This window comes from Archocentrus centrarchus, chromosome 8 (genome assembly GCF_007364275.1).
Source record: "Archocentrus centrarchus isolate MPI-CPG fArcCen1 chromosome 8, fArcCen1, whole genome shotgun sequence".
Lineage (NCBI taxonomy): Eukaryota > Metazoa > Chordata > Actinopteri > Cichliformes > Cichlidae > Archocentrus > Archocentrus centrarchus.
In genome coordinates this window covers 14,752,881-14,761,772 of record NC_044353.1, presented here as the reverse complement: position 1 = coordinate 14,761,772, position 8,892 = coordinate 14,752,881, and positions in this window count along the sequence as shown.

Below are 8,892 nucleotides of genomic sequence, written 5' to 3'. Positions count from 1 at the left end.
CTATTTGCCTTTGTTGTTATTATAAGTCTTTTTTTGAATAAAGGGAGTTGGACCCCCCCAGAGTGAAGATGTGGGTGGAGGCTTGAACAGGGCTCTAAGTGACCTGGGTGAGGCAGAAATGGGGAGGAGCTACACAACTGAGTCTGAAAGACAGAATGACAGAAGAGCACTGAGATTCAAAGTCCACAGACTGGATGCTGATTGGCTTGCAAAAGGCGGGCAAGAGAATTAACGGACTGTCAGTATTTGTTGGATATTGAGGTGGACATTCACAACTTTTCACACCTGTTAATAGAAAAGCATATTTTATAACAATAACATGCTTGATTCTGATAAGGAGAGACTCACAACAGCAGCAGCAGAGCCACAGAAAACATGATTTATGTTTACTGTGTGTCAAAGTGGCAAACAAAGAGACTCACATTTCTTTTTGTTAGGAGGCAGAACGCAGTTAGTTTTAAAGAAGAAAGTTTTTGTGTCTTTCTTTTTTTCTTTTTTTTTTTAGATGAAAATGTAATTAATAAATAACAAATGCACATAAATATTGTATACTTATTTCTGTTTTTATAATCATGAACCCTCTTAAACTCATCAGTGGTCTATGGTTGTTTGATAAACATTCAGGCAGTGAGGGGTTTTTGTTCAGGTCTACAGCTGGTTTGTGTTAGTGTGGTTTCTGGCACAGTAATACACAGCAGAGTCCTCAGGCTGCACATTTTGCCCATTTAGAGTCACTGTGCTGCTGGAAGAGTCTAAGTCAATACTGAACTTGTTCTTTAGTGAATCTTTGTAAGTTAAAGATTCACCAATTCTGCAACCAATCCACTCCAGTGCTTTCCCTGCAGGCTGTCTGATCCAACCTGTCCAGTAGCTGCTCACAGAATAAGAGACCTGACAGCTGATGGTCAGACGCTGCCCTGGCTGTACAGTCACAGAGGCCGGCTGTGTCAGCTGTTCACACTTTACACCTGTAAACAGAAAAGAATATTTCACAGTAAATCATCAAATTGTGCGATTAAAGACAAATTGGTGAGTATGACGAATCCAGAGAGACCCACATGATCCAGCTGCCAACAGCAGCAGCAGAGTTACACAAAACATGATTCACGTTAAAGCTGACGTTCCGTAATCTACACACAAAAAATGTGAAGAGTTTTTATTGCTGAGTAGCAGGAGATCTCACTGAGTTTGCATAGAATCAAACACCTCAGTGTTGATATAATTGGAGCCAATAGAAGAGCCTGTTAGGTACCATGATATATAAGCACCAGATAAACTTGTCAGAGATCATCTTTGCCTCACATTTGTTTAACTGTATCATTTATTCACACTTTATTTTATTGCCCCTGCAGTAAAACAGAAGATGTAATTACTTTGGTTTTCTCATATAAAATCCCTGTATGTCTGATTTTTGAATTACTGCTGAATTGCTCACACATGCCACACATGCTTTGCAGCGTAACGAATTACAAATACTTTGTTACTGTACTTAAGTAGATTTTTCAGGTATCTGTACTTTACTTGAGTATTTGTTTTTCTGACTACTTTTTACTTTTACTCCCTACATTTTTACAGTACAGTAAGTATCTGTGCTTTCTACTTCTTACATTTTCAAAACACACTCGTTACTTTTAAACACGTCAGAAAGATGTTTGCATTTCCGGTCAGTGCGCCGTCAAACATCAAACGATCTGAGCCTAAACGGAGGAATAATAACACATAAGAACCAATCCTCCATCACCGGGGCTTATCGGGTACAATGGGATTGAAAACGCAAACACAAATAATTTATTTATCATTTACAGCGCTATAATCAAGTCAAAGTCAAAGTCAACTTTATTGTCGAATCTGCAATATGTATAGGACATACACAGGATCGAAATTCCGTTACTCTCAGACCCATGAACAATAAACAGTAAACATTTAACTAACCAATAATACTAACATAATAAATAAAAAAGAAAAATACGGTACCATCCTAACTGTAAAATATAAACTATAGCAGTATAAACATATAAATATAAAAGTATATATATATATATATATATATATATATATATATATATATATATATATATATATATATATATATATAAGATAAGATAAGATAGATAAGATAGTGTTTATTTGTCACATGCACAGTTATACACAGTACAATGCACAGTGAAATGTATTTTGTACCTGCAACCTTATATACACACACATATAAATAAGAAGAATAAAAATAAAAAAAAGTAATTCACACTATACACTATACTCTATATACTATACACTATACACACTTTTTAAATTATAATATTTACACTGTGCAATAATGGTCCAGTTAGGGCTCAGAGTTGAGCAGACGGATGGCTTGTGGGTAAAAACTCTTCTTCAACCTTTCAGTCTTAGTCGTCAGGCAGCGGTAACGCCGGCCTGATGGGAGCAGGGAGAAGAGAGAGTGTCCGGGGTGGCTGGGCTGTTTTAGGATCTTCATGGCCCTCAGCCTGCACTGCTTGGTGTAAATGTCCTGCAGGTTGGGGAGGGTGGTTCTGATGGTCCGTTCAGCTGAACGAACCACCCTTTTTAGGGCCATGAAGTCCTGCTTGGTGCAGTTTCCCATCCAGGTGGTGATGCTCCCACGCATGATGCTCTCAATGGTGCAGGTGTAAAAGTTCCTGAGCACCTTGAGTGGGAGCTTGAAGTCTCTCAGCCGCCTGAGGAGGTAGAGACGCTGTCTGGCCTTCTTCACAGTGATGTTTATGTGATGAGTCCAGGACAGGTCCTGTGAGATGGTCACTCCCAGGTATTTGAAGGTGTCCACTCTTTCCACCTCAGCACCACTGATGACAAGTGGATGGTAGTCCCTCTGCTGCTTCCTGCTGAAGTCCACGATCAGTTCCTTTGTTTTGCTGACGTTGAGCAGGAGGTGGTTCTCCTGGCACCAGTTCTCCAGGCGGGAGACCTCTCTCCTGTAGGCTGTCTCCTCATTGTGAGAGATTAGTCCCACAACAGCAGTGTCGTCAGCAAACTTGATGATGACGTTGGACTCTGACGTGGCCTCGCAGTCATGGGTGTACAGTGAGTACAGCAGAGGGCTGAGCACACAGCCTTGGGGGGATCCAGTGTTGAGGGTGAGGGAGGATGAGGTGAGGTGACCCACTCGTACCACCTGTGGTCTGCTGGTCAGGAAGCTGTGAACCCACCTGCACAGGGATGGGCCCAGGCCCAGGTCCAGCAGCTTAGAGACCAGCCTGGAGGGAACTATGGTGTTGAATTCTGAGCTGTAATCTACAAACAGCACTCTCACATAGTTCCCCTTACCAGTGTCTATGTGTGAAAGGGTCTTGTGGAGGAGGAAGGATATGGCGTCATCTGTGGATCTGTCTGGCCGGTATGCAAACTGTAGTGGGTCGAGGGTGGTGGGCAGTGAGGAGGTGATGAATGTCTTGATGAGTCTCTCAAAACACTTCATCACCACAGAGGTGAGTGCTATGGGCCTGAAGTCATTGGGGCTGCTGGGGTGTGGTTTCTTTGGGACAGGGACTATGATGGACTTTTTAAAGCAGGTGGGAATCACACACAGTTTCAGTGAGAGGTTGAATATCACTGTAAACACAGGTGCCAGCTGGTCAGCGCAGGTCTTAAGGACACGTCCACTAATACCGTCTGGTCCAGCCGCTTTCCTGGTGTTTACACGTCTAAACGCCCTCCTCACGTCGCGCTCCGTCACAGTGAGTGTCTCCGCCCCTCCGGCCGGGAGCGCAGCGGGCTGTCGGCTTCCCGACTCAAAGCGCGCAAAGAAGATGTTGAGTTCATCAGCCAGAGAAGCGTCGGCACTCACCGGGTGTGTGTGTGGTGCTTTGTAGTCCGTGATGGTGCGTAGTCCCTGCCACAGTCCCCTGGGGTCAGACTGTTGTAGTTGCTGTTCCAGTCTGCGGCCGTAGCGATGTTTTGCCTCTTTCACCGCTCTGCGGACGTTGTATGATGCAACCTTGTAGTCCTCCATGTTCCCAGAGGCGAGGCCGGAGTTGTAGGCAACGGTGCGGGACCTCAGGGCGTCGCGGACAGATTTATCCACCCACGGCTTCTGGTTGGGAAAAGTCCTGATGGTCCTCCTAAGTGAAGTGTCTTCAACAACTTTCCCAATAAATCCCACAACAGTTTCCGTAAACTCCTCGATGTCTCCGCCCGCGCTGCTGCGAAACATGTCCCAGTCGGTTGAATCCAACGCACCCTGCAGAGCGGCCTCTGTTTGATCAGACCACCGTGTCACTTCTCTCACAGCAGGGGGTTCCTGCCTGAGCCGTTGTTTGTATTTCGGCATGAGAAGTACAGAGGTGTGGTCAGACTTCCCAAAAGGCGGAAGAGGCTTTGCTTTGTAGCCATCTTTGAATGGAGAATAGCAGTGGTCTAGGGTCCTCTCTCCTCTGGTGGGGCAGTCGATGTGTTGAATCAATTCCGGTATCAGCTTTTTCAAGTTTGCACTGTTAAAGTCCCTGGCTACGATGAGAGCCGCATCACGCTGGTTAGCCTGATAGGTGGAAATAGCCTCATGTAGCTCGGATAGTGCAGTGTTTGTGTCCGCCTGAGGTGGAATATAGACGGCGCTGAAGATGACCGAAGTAAACTCGCGGGGCAGGTAGTGGGGACGGCATTTCAGGGTTAGGAGCTCCAGGTTAGGTGAACATGATTGTTTCAGAAGGACAACATTCCTACTGTCACACCAGTTGTTATTAATCATTAGGCACACACCTCCTCCTCTTGATTTTCCAGACTCACTCGTTCTGTCCGTGCGATGAACACTGAAGAACTCCGACGGCTGTACGGCGTGGTCCGGTATGAGGGGAGTCAGCCATGTCTCCGTGAGACAGATGATGTTGCAGTCCCTTATGTCCCTCTGAAACTGTATCCTGGCCCTGAGTTCGTCCAGCTTGTTATCCAGTGACTGGACATTAGCCAACAGGATGCTCGGCAGTGGCGTTTGGTGCGCTCTGCGCCTCAGCCTCTCTCTTACGCCGGCTCTTTTCCCTCGGGGCCTTGTCCGTGACCTGGTCCGTCCTTTGTTTGAGCTGGCCCACTGGAAACGCAGTATCTCCCGAGGCCAAGTCGGGTCGGGAGAAAAAGGTGTCAGAATACAGCCAGAGTGCTGTATTCTGATATTAAAAAGAGTCTGTCTGTCATACGTGATATGACACAGAGCAGGCGGAATTATAAAGTCCAAAATTAGAGCTAAACCTAATATATACAAACAAAGCGTAGGAGCAGGTACGACGGCTGCTGACCTCACCGGCGCCATCTTGGAACATCCTCAGTGGCAAATATATATATATACACCCACGTGTAGCGGTCCTGGCATTGATATCTAGATAAGTGGCATATGCAATGAATAAAGTAGATGTACACAGTATATATATATATGGAGACCCTGATATTGACAGTAAAGTGACATGTGCAGTGCATTAAGGCCGATGCTATTCTAAACGGTATTGTAGTATAGACAGCAGTGTAAGTGTAACAGTAGTGCAATTATGAACAGTAGTATAATTGAATGAGCACATAAACTTGAGTTGAGAGAATAACCAGTTCTTAATGAGTTCAGTGTGAAATATGTTATGTGAAAAAGTGTTAAAGTTTGTGTGTTAAGGCAGTAAGAGAGGGAGGGAGGGGGGCAGAGCAGGCAGAGAGTTAAGCATCCTGACTGCCTGATGAACAGAGCTGTCCCTCAGTCTGCTGGTTTGAGCCCAGAGACTCCGCAATCTCCTTCCTGATGGCAGCAGGCTGAAGAAGCTGTGTAGTGGATGTGTAGGATCGCCATGCAGAGGGCTTTCCGAGTGAGGCGGGAACTCTGTAGGTCATGTAGTGAGGGAAAAGAGGTGCCGACAATCTTTTCAGCTGCTCTAACGATGCGCTGGAGAGTCTTACGGCAGGATGCGGTACATGCGCCAAACCACACTGTGATGCAGCTAGTCAGGACACTCTCGATGGCACCTCTGTAGAAGGTGCACATGATGGGGGTTGGAGCTCCAGCTCTTCTCAGCTTACGGAGAAAGTAGAGGCGCTGGTGAGCCTTTTTGGCCAGTGATGATGTGTTCTTGCTCCAGGACAGGTCCTCTGAGACATGCACTCCCAGGAATTTGGTGCTGTTCACTCTCTCCACAGTAGTGCCGTTAATGGTCAGAGGAGCATGCTGGGTGTGCATCTTCCTGAAGTCCACAACAATCTCTTTTGTCTTCTCGACGTTCAGAGAGAGATTGTTGAATCCACACCACAGGGCCAGGCGGCTCACCTCATTCCTGTATTCTGTCTAATCGTTGTTCTTAATGAGGCCCAGCAAACGTATCGTCAGCAAACTTGAAGAAGTAGTTGGAGCTGTATGATGGTGTGCAGTCATGTGTCAGCAGGGTGAATAGAAGGGGGCTCAGCACACATCCTTGGGGGGCCCCCGTATTCAGTGTGATGGTGTTGGATGTATTACTGCCGACCCGTACTGCCTGTGGCCTCCCGGTCAGGAAGTCTAACAGCCAGTTACACAGTGAGGTGTTCAGCCCTAGACTGTCCAGTTTAAGAATGAGCTGTTGGAGGATGATGGTGTTGAATGCCGAGCTGAAGTCAATGAACAGCATTCTGACATAAGAGTCCTTGGTGTCTAGATGAGCGAGGGCTGTGTGGAGGGCGGCGGAGATCGCATCGTCGGTCGAACGATTAGGCCGATATGCAAACTGGAAAGGGTCCAGGGAGACAGGGAGGATGGATTTGATGTGTTCCATGGGTTACAGCGGGCTGGACTGAGTCCGTAATTTGTGCTCGTGGGACATAAACCGCTTAATTACCGCTACTGAAGAGGAGCAAGCATAAAGGGAGTGTAGCAGGTAATTTTAAGTGCAATGTTTCTGAATGCTCAACAAATATCAGCAAACACACAAAAAGTGTGCAGTTTGTCGCACAGTGTGTCAAAGAGAGAGAAGTTCACTCAGAGGTTAGAATTAAAAATAAGGACTGGAAAACAAACTGAAGTATGCTGACTTAATTCAAAGATTGTATGAAAATACTGCAGCTTAGTGTGTAATAAACAGATTAGCTTGTTGTACTGTATTTACAGTAAAGCTCTGTGTTGGTGTACAGAGCTTTACTGTAAAGCTCTGTGTTGGTGTACAGAGGCTGTGTTCATGGTCAGAGTTACAGGTTACATCAGTGCAGCAGAGATGAGTTTGAATCAAAGCTGCTGATGCTGAGATTCATTCACTGAATCCAACATTTCTACAGCCTGTATGCTGTCAGTGTAGGGGATGGAGATCAGCTCAGATAGCTGTGAAATACTGGGTTACATCTTTGTGAATTCACTTCATCCACACAGAGCAGTAAACCTCAGAGCAGCAGCAGCAGGTCAGCTGATCACAGCCTGCACACCAACATCATTTACTGGAGCTCACAATAGAAAGATATGATTCTTCTCCCCATGCAGAACCACTACAGCTGGTCTTAGAGTTCCTCCACCTTCTGAATCCCACTGTAACCCCTGAGTATCCTCATGTTGGTGTTTAGGTGGAGGCACAGTCACCCTCTGCTATGGAGGACACAGAGAACAGAGCTGTGTTTAAATTCCCTTTGACAGTTTGTGTCCTACATAACAGATTCAAGCTGAGTGCATTCATTAGAATTAAAATTTAGATTGGGATAACATTTCTATTCTCATGTATTATTTGATATTACAATAATATATAATGAGGTTCAGTTAGCTTTACAGAAAGATAGCAGGTAGAAACATCCTCCAAAGAACTACTTTTGCTTTATTACTTTGAGTACATTTTAGAGCCTGAACTTTTTACTTTTACTTAAACTGCAGGAATGTCTTAAAGACATAAAGGCCTGGATGACCTTTAATTTCCTGCTTCTAAATTCAGATCAAACTGAAATTCTTGTTCTCGGCCCCACAAATCTTAGAAACATGGTGTCTAACCAGATACTTACTCTGGATGGCATTACTTTGGCCTCCAGTAACACTTTGAGAAATCTTGGAGTCATTTTTGACCAGGATATGTCCTTCAATGCACATATTAAACAAATATGTAGGACCGCTTTTTTGCATTTGCGCAATATTTCTAAAATTAGAAACATCCTTTCTCAGAGTGATGCTGAAAAGCTAATTCATGCATTTATTACTTCTAGGGTGGACTATTGTAATTCATTATTATCAGGCTGTCCTAAAAGCTGCCTGAAAAGCCTTCAGCTGATCCAAAATGCTGCAGCTAGAGTACTGACAGGGACTAGAAAGAGAGAGCAGATTTCTCCCATATTGGCTTCTCTTCATTGGCTCCCTGTTAAATCTAGAATAGAATTTAAAATTCTTCTCTTCACATACAAGGTCTTGAATAATCAGGCACCATCTTATCTCAAAGACCTCATAGTACCATATCACCCCAACAGAGCACTTCGCTCTCAGACTGCTGGCTTACTTGTGGTTCCTAGGATACTTAAGAGTAGAATGGGAGGCAGAGCCTTCAGCTTTCAGGCGCCTCTTCTGTGGAACCAGCTTCCAGCTTGGATTCGGGAGACAGACACCCTCTCTATTTTTAAGATTAGGCTTAAAACTTTCCTTTATGATAAAGCTTATAGTTAGGGCTGGATCAGGTGACCCTGAACCATCCCTTAGTTATGCTGCTATAGGCCTAGTCTGCTGGGGGGTTCACATAATGCACTGTTTCTCATTCACCTTATTTACTTTGTTTATACTCCACTCTGCATTTAATCATTAATTGATATTAATCTCTGGCTCTCTTCCACAGCATGTCTTTCTCTCCCCTCAGCCCAAACCGGTCACGGCAGATGACTGCCCCTCCCTGAGCCTGGTTCTGCTGGAGGTTTCTTCCTGTTAAAAGGGAGTTTTTCCTTTCCACTGTCACCAAGTGCTGC